The sequence below is a fragment of the Zalophus californianus genome, chromosome 6 (assembly GCF_009762305.2).
Source record: "Zalophus californianus isolate mZalCal1 chromosome 6, mZalCal1.pri.v2, whole genome shotgun sequence".
NCBI classification, from domain to species: domain Eukaryota; kingdom Metazoa; phylum Chordata; class Mammalia; order Carnivora; family Otariidae; genus Zalophus; species Zalophus californianus.
The window spans coordinates 63,982,113-63,995,840 of record NC_045600.1 but is presented as its reverse complement, the minus strand read 5'-3'; the positions used below and the strand labels follow the sequence as shown (position 1 = coordinate 63,995,840).

Genomic DNA, 13,728 nt, shown 5'->3' with positions numbered 1-13,728 from the left:
GAAGATTTAAAATGATGGTGCAATTACAAATAAAGTTATTCCTGTGGCTACCTAAAATATCCACTGAGAGTTCTAAGTGATCAAGAAGAGGAAGAGATATGTGCATGGCACTTATATGTGCATGCTTGTATATAAGGGTGTATTAGTTTTGTATACAAACTCACTTCAGGAAAAACATAGAAGGGTAAAATAAATGCTAAAAATAACACTAGAATCATACTACTGAAGAAAAGTAAACATATCGAATAGGTATATAAACACTAAAATGTGACTTGAAAAAAATACATATATTTTAAAAAGTTGGGGGGGGATGCCTTGGTGGCTCAGTCAGTTAAGCATCTGCCTTGGGCTTGGATCATGATCCCAGGGTCCTGGGATAGAGTCCCACATCGGGCTCCTTGCTCGGCAGCGGGGGATCTACTTCTCCCTCTGCCTGCCACTCCCCCTGCTTGTGCTCGAGTTCTCTCTCTCTCTCTGGCAAATAAATAAATAAAATCTGTAAATATATATATATATATATATAAATGTGACTTGATATTTTAAAATTTAAAAGTATATTTATTGAAATTTACTAAGGACGGCTCCTAATAGAATTCCACTAACTCACTCACTCTCAAAATTTTCCTGAAAATGCTATTTACAGAAGCAATAATATTAATATTAATTATTTTAAGGGAGAGTTTAGCTTCAACATTTAAGAAACATATAAACCCAGATATAGCCGTATTATAATCTTTTAATCAATTCCAATCAAATAGCATAAACTAGAAAAATACTGAGTTAATAGTCATCAGTAATTGAGACAGTGATAATTTTGGAGAAGAAAATCACCTACAGTCATTATTTCAATAACTTATTACTGTGAGGGAGCATAAACAGATTCTTTTTGCATTCTTTGCAGAAATAATCTCCTAATGACACCTCCATTGTAAACTATGTCATTGACTTACTAGTGATGCTTTGGACAGACTTCATTGTTTCCATCTATAATATAAGGATAAACATGTTGAAACCTAGTTTTGAAGATCTATTGACTAAATGAAATATGAAAAATAAAGCAGTATTTAAGAATAGGCAAGCTGGATATTTATAATGGGTTCACTAAACATAAACACATAGGAATATTAATAAAGTTTTTATAAGAACAACTTCCCTAGCATGAAAAGCATATTAATAGTGCCACACATTGACATTTACATCCACGTGTGACGTTTAAATCCAGTTGCATATGGTTGTTAAATAAAGGACCTGATATAATCAAGGAAGTTTTAGAGCTCAAAGGATTCTTAAAGAGCAGTTAGTCCAACCTCCTTATTTTATGGATAAGAAAATTAAGTTTCAAAAAAGAGAAGACATTTACTCATGTGTTCAAGGAGGTACTGCAGATCCAGATCTCCTTGGCTAGGGTTGAGTAGTTATTTCTCTTAGAGTCCTTTGAATATGTATGCCAAACATTGTCTGGAAACTTAACACATAGTGTCCCATAGGTACAATTTTTCAAATGTATATATGCCACTGGGATTAACAAAATACATTCATTCAAAAAAATGATAAAGGGTACCTGGGTGGCTCAGTCGTTGGGCGTCTGCCTTCGGCTCAGGTCATGATCCCAGGGTCCTGGGATCGAGCCCCGCATCAGGCTCCCTGCTTGGTGGGAAGCCTGCTTCTCTTTCTCCCACTCTCCCTGCTTGTGTTCCCTCTCTACGTCAAATAAATAAATAAAATCTTTTAAAAAATGATAAAAAAAAATTGATGGTAGTTTTTTTTTTTGGTTGTCATTTTGTATTTGTCTCATCAACAGATTCTCAAAATACAAAATATCACACTGAAATCATTGAAAATTTTTGAAGTGAATATGAAGTTTGGGAACCATGACACAACATCCCTTCTCCTCTCTATTAAAACTTGTAATGATTCAAAATGTCACAAAAATTGGAAAGGGATAATGATTTCTTTATTTGTTACTATTATTAATATGAACTGAGGGAACAGAGGACCAGTAGTACTGATGAAAACATGAGTCTGAGACTAATGAAACAATAGAAGACAATAGTAACTCTGATACTGTTATGTACCCCATGCCACTGGAGCATTAGTTACTATATGCTCATGTCAAGTGAAAGGTAATCTCCTTGTTTTACACACATGTTAAGATACATGGAACATTTTATTTTAATGGCATTTTTACTTGAGAAGAGTAGTATCATAGGAAGATCTACCTAGCCCTTCATCCTGACTTACCAGTGGCACCCCTGACTCTCTCTGTTGTTTTGTTTTTAAAGATTTATTTATTTATTTGAGAGAGAGAGAGAGAGAGAGAATGCATGTGAGTGGGAGCAGGGAAAGGGAGAGAGAGAATCCCCAAGCAGACTCCACTGAGCGTGGAGCCCAACCCAGGGCTTGATCCCACGACCCATGAGATCATGACCTGAGTCGAAACCAAGAGTCAGAAAGTCAACCAACTGAGCCACCCAGGCACCCCCTACTCTCTCTGGTTTTTAAACATCTCTAGAGAAACCCGGAAAACCCTATGAGTACCTAATTTTGACAATCAGCACTGTCAGGTCTTCCTTCTTTTTAACCTTATGGCTGTGTAAGCTCATTTCCTTTTGTTCACTCTTCACTGAATTCTTTATATGCTTCAGAGTAGTTTTCCTTTTCTCAAGCTAAAGAATCCAAGTTACTTCAACTCTTATGGAGCCTATTTCCCACAAAGTAGCACATTCTAAAGTATTTGTATTGAATTGTGCTCTGCGAGTAGACTGTGAGCAGCACATCCCTAGAACAAAACACTCTGCCATGAGTCTGCACAAAGGCAGGGTTTGAGAAAATATGCCAAGCCTTTCCCAGATGAAATGAGGACCCGGAACACAGCCCTTATTACAATTCAACAAACCAACTGCTCATTCACAGTCAGAATGTTCTCAAAGTCTCCTCTGCTATTATATTCTGTGGGTTCCATGCTCGCCTTGATGTATGCGCCTCATCCCCATTAACTTTAATGAGTTTTACCCGCACATCAAAAGAGACTGACCCACGTATATGGGGAGCTGCCTTACGCTTTATTTCTCAGGAAACAAGATGCCACAGGGGTAATCTTACATGGGATAATAGCCAAGGTCTTACTTAAGGTCTCCTTCCCATAGCAGATTCTGTTCCTATTTCTCTTTGCATTTGAAGTGCTTGGAGTCCAAATAAACTTTTGCATTTAAAAGAAAAACTAAGATTTTTAGGCTAAAAATTTGGCAACCCAGGAAAACGTAGTTTTTATTTAAACAATTTGAGAAAAATACACATTGCTAAAGAATTGTGCCTATTATTTGTATTGAATCAACTAATACATGTACAAAATGGCATTTTTAACTCTTGGATTTTCTAGATGTGTTTAAAAGGGTTGGTGTTTTAAGTGTTTATATTATAATTATTTTTCTATACTACTATTACTACTGGTCCTCCTGTTGCTACTATTAATATACTACCAAAAGGATTTGCTGAGTAAGAATTCTGCTTTGCTTATCTTAAAACACCCCCCTTTCTCAAAAAAAAACCCAAAAAACAAAACAAAACAAAACAAAAAACCTCCGTTTCTCACTTTTTTGGGAATGTCCTGCTAAAAGTTTAGTTACATTGAAGGAAATGGAAACAGTATATGAAGGAGGGATGGCTTTTAAGAAATGGAATTTGTGGAATGCCCTTATTTTGGATGAGTTGCAGACTTCCAAATTCCACAGAAACCCAAATAAAAACAGTTATATGCCAGTTAAAACAAGACTTCACTCAGTCTTGGAACAGCCTGTATGTCATTTGGTGGTATGGCACTAACCTAAAGACTGTAAAAAACAAAGCCGCAAGACTACAAAATTGACATTAGAAGAGAAAAATGAGTTGATTCAAAGTGCCTCTAACATTCAGAATGTAAGTCTGAAAAATCCTACACAAAAGTAATTTGAGCAGGTTAGTTAGTTAACTTGATTAAGAAGAAATTATTGCCCATTCAAATTTGTCATTCTGCAGCAGTTTACCTATGTGTTTATCTACCCACATACCCACTTACCTACGTACCTAGCTGTCTATGCTTGTCATGTTTAAAATGAGAAATTGCAAATGACGAAGCTATTATAGAATAATAGAGACTGAAAAACTTATTTGCTCTTTGTTAGAAGATGCAAACTATGGGCCTACTTCTAGGGCATGATACAATCCTGACATGAAAATGAGCTCATTGCAAATAGGAACTATGCCTTTCATGTTTGTATTTCTGATATGAACAATCTTTGGCACATAGTGGGTACAAATTGATGGTTGTTGAATGAGGGGATATATCAAAATAGTATTTCAGAGAGATAGTCTCCCTAAGTTTCAGAACGCCCATTCATTGTATTCTGCCAGTCAGTATAATTTTAAGAAATGTTGTGAATGAGAAGGTATAACTAGTATGTGCAGCATTAAAAAAAAATCCTCTATTTTAAATTCTAAGAAAGTATATAGATATATGAGAAAGTATATATGAGGAAGTATATAGGATGAACATATAAAAAAGTATATATGATGAAAATATTTCTCAGAAAATTACTCAGAGGTAGCTACTGTTAATATTTTTATATATTTTTCCACAGGCTTAATACTTAATACTTAAATATATTCATATGTTTTTTATATTTGAACAAATTTGGGATAATATTGAATCTTCAGAATACATCAAACTCCAAATATATTTCATATACAAAATAATAGGGAATAAACTAAAAATACCCTATAACAAACTTATACTTAATATAATATCACTTTCAAATAATAAGAGTTCTTAGCAAAATTAAACTAAAAGCTAAAACCAAATAAGATTTGGATCAGTGACATAGGGCCAATGAGACTAAGGAGGTTCCTGGATCTCTAGATTGTCAGCATTCTTTGTATGAAGACTCTTCTATTTTTCAAGGAGGACATTTCATCTCAGTAACTTAGGGTATTTATTCTCTATGATTTAGGAGAGGTTGATAGGCAAGTCTTCCCTCTACCCTGCAGGTGTATGTGGTAGCATCTGATCTAAAAGTATCCTTGCAAATACCTATTATTGTGATGATTTAGCTAAAAATACTTACCTGAATGGTGGGCTGTGACAGCAGATCACAGCGACTTAACTGATGAGACGACTGGGGAAGGTGAAGAGTTTTACCCTAAGGTAAATTCAAAGAATTGTCAGCAGCCTGTTCCAATACAAGGTGAACATACAGAACACTGTCAAAGCCAGGGCTCTTTTATTAGAATTAGGATGACATTTGGGATGCGTACCACAATAACATGAACCCACAGGCCATACCGTGGATGTTCACATAGTAAATCAGAAGGCATGATTGGAACTGTAGTAGCCTCTTTTCTTTCTAATCCCTAAATCACTGTGGCACATGATTTCTTTGGGGCCAAGAAGTTGCCTTGCACTGCAAAATATTAAAAGGCATGGCAGTATTTTGAGGTATCAAATGAAAAGTTCACTTTGAAGTGCTCTAAAATTATACTCCTTTGGCTTAAAAGAGTTAACTCACTTTCAAAAATACTTATAACTGAAAATGAATTAGGCATCAAGGAGAAGATTCGTTGTAGTTACTCACTTTTGATTGGAATGACTCAAAAGTCCTGCTCAAGGCTCATGTTATTGAGATCCTAATTGCTCTGGATCAGGAAGCTCACTGTTTAATAATTCTTCACCCAGTTTTTCTGATAGAATGAATATTCTGTTTCTAACGACAAAATCAAATAGGATAACTGGCATGAAGCTATCCTGTTTGAATAAGGAGAAATTGGGAAAGAAAGCCTGAAAAACAATGTATTGCCAAATAAATAAACTGGCTGTAAGAATGCCCTAGAAAAAGTATTTTACTCAATGACATTTTATCTTTTCCAACTTTTTGCAAGTTGGGAAAAAGAAGTATTACGATCATGTAAGGAAGTGATTCTTGGGAAGTATTGGGAAATATTAAAATAAAGTCATCATTGCATTAAGAAAAAAATCTTAAAGATTGTTTTTGGAAAATTCAATCCAAGAATTTAAGATCCAATGAGGCTCAACTCAATTATAAGGCTAAGAGCCTAATTAAAAAATGGGCAAGAGCTGAATAGATATCTTATCAAAGAAGAGATACCAAGGGATAATAAGCACATAAGAAATGCTCCACATCATTTGTCATCAGGGAAATGTGAATTCAAACTATAATAAGACATTACTTTGTACCGACTAGAATGGCTATAAAAAAAAACCAGACAATAACAAGTATTGACAATCTAAATGTCAAGATAACTGATGAATGAATAAACAAAATGTGATATATCCGTATAATCGAATACTAGTCAGTAATGAAAAAAGAAGGAATTATTGATGTATGCTAATATATGGATGTGCCTCAAAAATGTAGTAGCATGTAAAAGAAGCCAGATGCACAAGACCACATTGTGTATGATTCCATTTATATTAAATGTCCAGAATAGGCAAATCCTGAGAGAAAGAAGATTAGTTGTTGTCTGGGGCTGAAGATGGAAATAGGATTGACTAAATGGACACAAGGGAGAAAAGACATAGATTGTTGGGACCCAGTACTGGCTACTTGGATGCTCTGGATTATACTGCTTGGGGGGTATGCAAAGTGATGAATACATTGTGGGAGTATAAAGAACTGTGGTCTTAGAAATCACAGGGTGACATTTTGACAAAGAAGGTTAAGAGAAGATGACCTTATAACAAGGATGGGGCAAGTATGCTCTGGGAAATCCAGAGGTTCAAAGCTAATAAAATAGATTTTAGGAAGGAGTTTTAGATGAATGTAAATTAACTTAGTTTCATCAAGATGAAGGTTTTTTTGTTTTTGTTTTTGTTTTTTCTCTTTGTAGGGAGAGACAAAGTAATGGCCCTAGACAGAACCGATAGGGAAGCTGAGAAGTAACAGCTTTGTCCTGGGTGTGATAGTGGGTATGGGTGGGTGTTAAATTAAGTGTGAACCAGGAAAAAGTGAAGCCTGGTTCCTGGGCTAACCCTACAAAATAATTTCAAACTTAATAATGTCGGAGTGGCAAAGGGACAATTTTGTGGATGCAGAAATTTCAGCTCAGGGAGCTTCAATGACTTCTGAAGGTCACAAAATAAGCAAAACCTGAGATACAAATTCAGGTGTCTTGACTCTCAGTTTGGTGGGCTTTCTACTGCAGATGAATTTGTGCCCCAGCATTCCTTTGCACTGTAGTAAGACCATTTGGGCCTCTTCTTTAAACTGGTAATTGATTGTACTGTTTTGAGGAGGATGTAGTGAAGAAGAGTGCTACAAGATAAATGCCCAGACTTAAAACAGCAACCTTCAGTTCCCTGGGGTGACGGAAGCCAAAGGTAACCTAAGTATCAGCAAATCCACATGGGAAACCAACCAAATGGAATACATTTTATCATAATCCTTGTGGTCCAAAGGGAAATACCAGAGCATGTGGAAAGATCAGATCAGCATCATCAGCATTAGAGATACTATCTATTGTCTATACCCGAAAGCTTTTGAACAGAGTCTTAGTGTAGAAACAGGTTAAAAATAGAATCTGTGCCATGAGATCACCAGCAACATAGGCAATACTATTGGCAGATTTACATAATTAAAAATAAAGTCATTAAATATAACAAAATGTATGTTCTTTGATATGTTTTGGTCTGTAAGACCTTAAAAAAAAAAGTCATCAAAGACAGGCTACAATCCAGTGATGGCAATAATATGTTTACCTAGACCATTTCGTTCCATTACATCAGAGATTGCTCAGATGGAACCAGTCAATGCCCAAGGTGGCCTGTAAAAGGCCCAAGAGATAATTAAGAGAGAAGGAAAAGCAGATAGAGATTCAAAAAGTAAAAAAGGAAGAAAGAAGAAACAATCTAAAGTAGGAGTAAGAGGGGAAAAAAGAGAGAAGAAAGGAAATAATAAAAGAGAAAAAAATAGATTTATGTGATAGGCACTTGCTTCCAGACAGTTTACCTCATCCCTGCTTTAAATATTGTATCTCTCCATTTTCAACACCACTATACTCCAAATTTTTATTGCACAAGAAATAATGTTTGTTGTAAAAAATTAGAAAATACAGAAAAGCAAAAGGGAGAAAGTTAATATTAGCTATAATCCGGCCATCTGGCTTAAATCTCTGTTAACATGTTGGTCAGTAATATTGTCATCTTGTTTTCAATACATTTTCTTTCTACAAAAATGGAATCATACTACCTTTATTTCTTTGTAGCCTGATTTTTTTCCCCACAGAAATCAATATATTTTTCTATCTCAAAAATCTATACTTTTAAAATATTTTAAATATTTGCCTGCATTTAAATGTAATTTTACAAGAATTTGATCTATAGGACACATTATGAATTTTTGCTGCTTTACCTTTACTTTATTACCATGTTTGTAAAATCTCAGAATTTCTAATGTAAATACTTTTTGAGGAGAAAATAGAATTACCTGTGGGTACTAAAGCTAGAAATAAATGAAGCATATGCTATAGTCCTGTGCTAGACTGTGCTGAAGAGAGATTGGAAGCCTATTTGGGGAAAGAAGAATATTAATTTTTTAAAATTTTTTTTATTAACATACAATGTATTATTTGTTTCAGGGGTACAGGTCAGTGATTCATCAGTCTTACACAATTTACAGCCCTCACCATAACACATACCCTCCCCAATGTCCATCACCCAACACTCCACCCCCTCCCACGCCCCTCCACTCCAGCAACCCTCAGTTTTTTTCCAGAGATTAAGAGTCTCTTATGGTTTGTCTCCCTCTCCGGTTTCATCTTGTTTCATTTTTCCCTCCCTTCCCCTATGATCCTCTGTCTTGTTTCTCAATATCCTCATATCAGTGAGGTCATATGATACTTGTCTTGTTCTGATTGACTTATTTCGCTTAGCATAATACCCTCTAGTTCCATCCATGTCATTGCAAATGGCAAGATTTCATTTTTTTGATGGCTGCATAATATTTCATAGTATATATATACCAAATAGAAACAAGAGTATTATTATCCATCACTATGTAATAGATATGTTTGAAAGATGTGTGTCCAATTAGAAAAACCACTTTATTATTTGAGAGGCTTTTTGAAGAAAATGCAGAAGCATGGATTGGCAAAGCAAACATTTATCATCTATTGCAGCTTGTAATAATAGGGAAAAATAACAAAGCCTTAATTGTGAAGTGATTAGACAGCTTCTCATTGATTTCAGAAACTCTTAATCTGCACCAGTTCTTTACAATGTTCCCTGATGTTTCAGATCCACAGTTATTTTTGCTAGTCACTCATGTTTACCTTTTAGAGAGATGTGACGTGGAGAACTGTGGGTTGCGCTCAGGGAAGGACATCTAACTTTACTTTCACAGGAGAATTCAGCGATTTCTTCAACTGATTTGTATTTTCCAAAGTGATTATCTCAGCTAGTATTTCAAAATATAATCTAAAGCCTTCTGTTAGTAATATATCCACAGAAATCCATAAAACCTAGAGTGTTTCATATTATTATTATCATCATTCATTGAACTTTCTACTAACCATGTTCTAGTTATTGTATAGGGCCAAACATTCATTTGCAATTCTTACCTAGCAGGGCTCACAATCCAAATGTGGCCTAAAGAGAGCAGGAATGAGGGGTATTCAAAAAATTATGTTCTTGTGGTTAAATAGTCAAGCAATACGAGTTCCTGTTTCCCATTGTAATGATTTACAAATGACAGTGGTAACAATCTCAAAGAGAGAATTCAGTTAGCAACCTCTGCAATTATTTTTTAGCTTTGTGGGGTTAACCTTATTGGGGTTGATTAAATTCAAGCTGTGGTATCTCATAAAAACTCAATGGAAGGTCCAGATGGCCCAATAATACCTCCTTTTGTGAGAGAAAATAACTAAGATTTTTGTCTAACGAAAGTATTTGTGCTAGTGGGACCTGAATGAATTGTTATCCCTTTAAAAGGAGACTGCATTACAAATAATCTTTATAAAATACTAATTATTCAAAAATAGAGTTCTTCTTTCATTATTTCAGTTATGTCCTAGGACCAGAATGGCAAGAACATGACATTTTGAAGCTAGACTCTGATACCATCTTTGGGATTTCAGTCTGAAAATACAATTCTGGAAAATCAACAGAACAAGGCTCTGTGGAACAAAATGCCAGGAAGGTCAATGCATTACTTTCCTACTGTTCCAGTCCCATGCTCACAATTACCTTAAATCTGGTCAAAATATTTTCTACAGTAACAGCCAAAACATAATTAGCACCTTTTCTTCATGCTGAAAATATCATTGGTAGCCATAAAACAAATTTGGAGAAAGTCTTTCAGCACCAAACTCAGTGAGTGGTTACTGGGGTTATTGGGTGTATCACCATTTGCCTACTTGCGGGAATAGCACCCCATCTTACTCCGCCTTCTGTCTACCTGATAGTCCTCACTGTATCAGACAGGGAGAAAGAGAGAATTCTAGGCAGGAGGTGGGGGTTAGGTGGGAGGTAGAAATGAGTTGTGAAATTCAATAGGAAATTACACAATAAACAACTGTTCAGTGCTTGGTTATTTAGCTAATTTGCCTTTGTTATTCTCCAACTTCTTTGTGTATTTTGTCTGTAATCAGGTGACATTCTGAAGTAGTTTGTTGTCCAGAAGCTGTCTTGTATCAGACAGGCAAAAAGTATTGGTCAATTTTATTACGAATGCAAAGGCCCTTTGTTTGGCTTTTCATTTGTTCTTGACTGAGGCTATAAAAGCCAAAGTAGTATCTGTACTTCTGAAACAAATAATGCAATATATGTTAAGAAAAAAAAAAGAAGAAGAAGATAGCAGGAGGGGAAGAATGAAGGGGAGTAAGTCGGAGGGGGAGACAAACCATTAGAGACGATGGACTCTGAAAAACAAACTGAGGGTTCTAGAGGGGAGGGGGGTGGGGGGATGGGTTAGCCTGGTGATGGGTATTAAAGAGGGCACATTCTGCGTGGAGCACTGGGTGTTAGGCACAAACAATGAATCATGGAACACTACATCAAAAACTAATGATGTAATGTATGGTGTTTAACATAACAATAAAAAATTATTAAAAAAAAGAAAAAATAAAATCACACACAAACACAAAAAAGCCAAAGTAGTTATGATTAGAGATTTCCAGCAGGGGGTGCACCTGCTTCTAGAGGGTAAATTCTTCTGAAGCCCAATCGCATCCAACATCTGAAATATTGTAGTGTTATCACTGATGATAGAGCTGGAATTTTGATAACATTTATGGCTGTCATCTCTTTTGATCCTAGAAAGTCCATGCATATTAATACTTTATTAGGATATGTTAAAGAACTAGAAATTTGTGGAGAATATTTAAATTAAAAACTTAAAATGCCTGACCAAAATCTTATTCTGCTAATTTTTTCAAAGTAAATGAGGAACAAAGCTTCGGGTAATTTTAATTACCCAGTGCAGCAGAACAAGTGCTTAAATTTTTTATTTTAGATAAGAAGAGTAGATGATCTGAGAGAGCTTAGTAATAGTTACTCCATCCCTCTCTCTTTCTCTCTCGTGTGTGCGTGTGCATGTGTGTGTGTAAAGAATACATTACTTATTTTTTCAAGATTTCTCCTTTTTGGTGGGGAGGGTGGGTGTTTAAAGCCATTTTTTTTTAATTTTATTTGACACACAGAGAGAGAGAGACAGTGGGAGAGAGAACACAAGCAGGGAGAGTGGGAGAAGGAGAAGCAGGCTTCCCACGGAGCAGGGAGCCCTATGTGGGACTAGATTCCAAGACCCTGGGATCATGACCTGAGCCGAAGGCAGATGCTTAATGACTGAGCCACCCAGGTGCCCCCCATGTTTAAAGCCATTTCTTTGAAGGCATGGTTCCTGATCAACTTTAAAAGATGCCATCTTATTCTTTGGTTTTTGTTTTATTTTTTCCTCTTTACTGCCTTTTATTTGTAGATATCTGAGCATTTTCAAGCACAGGACTTTGGCTCCCGAATCCCATGTTCACATTTTTATTTGTACATAAAAGTGTATGTTTTATTTTTTGAGAAGAGCAAGTAATATAAAAACAATAAAAATCTGTTAATTTTTCTCATACTGGTCAGCAGCTTTAGACTATTAGTATTGATAAGGAGCAAAGTTTTAAAGTTCCAGACCCCTTAAATCAAGATGGATGATGTAGGAGGACTAACAGTAATGTCAGCTACGAAAATTATCCTTTGAAAATCATGGCTTTGTTTGTTACATTTTCTGGGTCTTCATTATGAGAACATGACATTTCAAGTCTTGTTTTTCCTCCAGAATCATGTCTTGCTTCTTTAATATCATGTCCTCTTTTAAAGGAAGCATCATCGTATAAAGCAGGTGTAATTTTCACCTTCTTTATATGATGATGCCTCCTTTAAACGTTACCTAATTTATTTGACTTGGGTTTATGTTGATACATGTCCATGGTTATGAAATTTCTGATTATTTAGGAAGTAATTTTTAAAGTATCTTTAGGGTGGACACTCTATAACACTTAACATTTCAAAGTTGTGACACTAAATCAGCTTACTGTATTTTTAAAGACTCTTAGTACAAAGGTCAAGAAATGCATTTAAATGCATGAGCTTTCCAACCTGCACAGGGGGTATGGGTACTTATGGCATTAGTACCTCACATTTATGGTTCCACTCCCTTTCCCCAATTTCTTCCTCTCCTTTTCTTCCTTCCTCTCTATATTTACTTTGAGTGAAACTTTTCTTTTGCATCCTTCCCTTGCCTATGGGTTGTAACTGAAAGAAAGAAGTGCCTACAGACCTTAACTACTTAACCTATTTGGTACCATTCAGATGCAAGAAAGTGGCTGGAGCAAGGAATTTCAGTGATGCCTTTTTGAAATTAGGGAGGAGTAAGAGACATAAAGAAATTAAACATGTCTCTTCTGCTTTGTCTATTAAGTTTACCTTTGAGAAATATGGACGGTAGAGGGGCAGGAGTGTGGAACAAACTTCTGCTGGAATATTGTGATAGATTTACTGACATATTTTCTGATTTTTACCAAAAGGCAGTTTTTGTTTTTTCTAGTTTACCAACAGACCATAAATGTACTTCTGGTTGGCAGCAGCTGCATCATTATAACACAAAAAAAGCAACCTTGGCTAACTTCAGTACCTTATGTAACATAGAAATAAAGAATAACTGGAACTTAAAAGATTTTTCATATATTAACTTTACTGATGATGAACTGTTTTCAAGGTAATAAACAAATCTTTCCCCAGATTCTCCCCGAAATTGCTTCTTTCTTTTAGACTTAACAAGTTGGGGTAGACTTGTTTCTGCTCATTCTTTTATCTGCTGGCAACTAATTTTAAGACCTCTCTGTAAGACAGATTCTGATGACCTTGGGAAAGTCACAAGTCATCAGTTTCTTCAATGGTAAAAGGAAAGGCATTTTTCTACCGTCCGTCTTTTCTCCACCTTTCAACACCAATGCTCGGAAAAGAAATACACCGAAAGCCCAGTGTACCCCCAAACTTGTAAAATTTCCATGTCTCAAAAAATACTGAATATACTTAAGGTAGGATAATAAAAGCCTGGTTCCTAAGGTTGGGCTGGTGTGAGCCGGCGTCTTTGGGGCCACCCTAAGCCCCTAAATCTTGGTATCTCGCTTAACTTCCATAAGAACAAAATAAACCACGGGCCTGTTAGCAACCGTGCGATGTGGACGGAGAAAGGG

The 13,728-nt window shown here is 35.8% G+C and overlaps 1 protein-coding gene across 1 annotated transcript in view; it reads left to right on the top strand.

The window, feature by feature from the left end:
- Positions 1–13,728, top strand: part of ARHGAP5 (Rho GTPase activating protein 5) — a 105,279-nt gene that overhangs the window by 16,139 nt on the left and 75,412 nt on the right. The window lies entirely within an intron of this gene.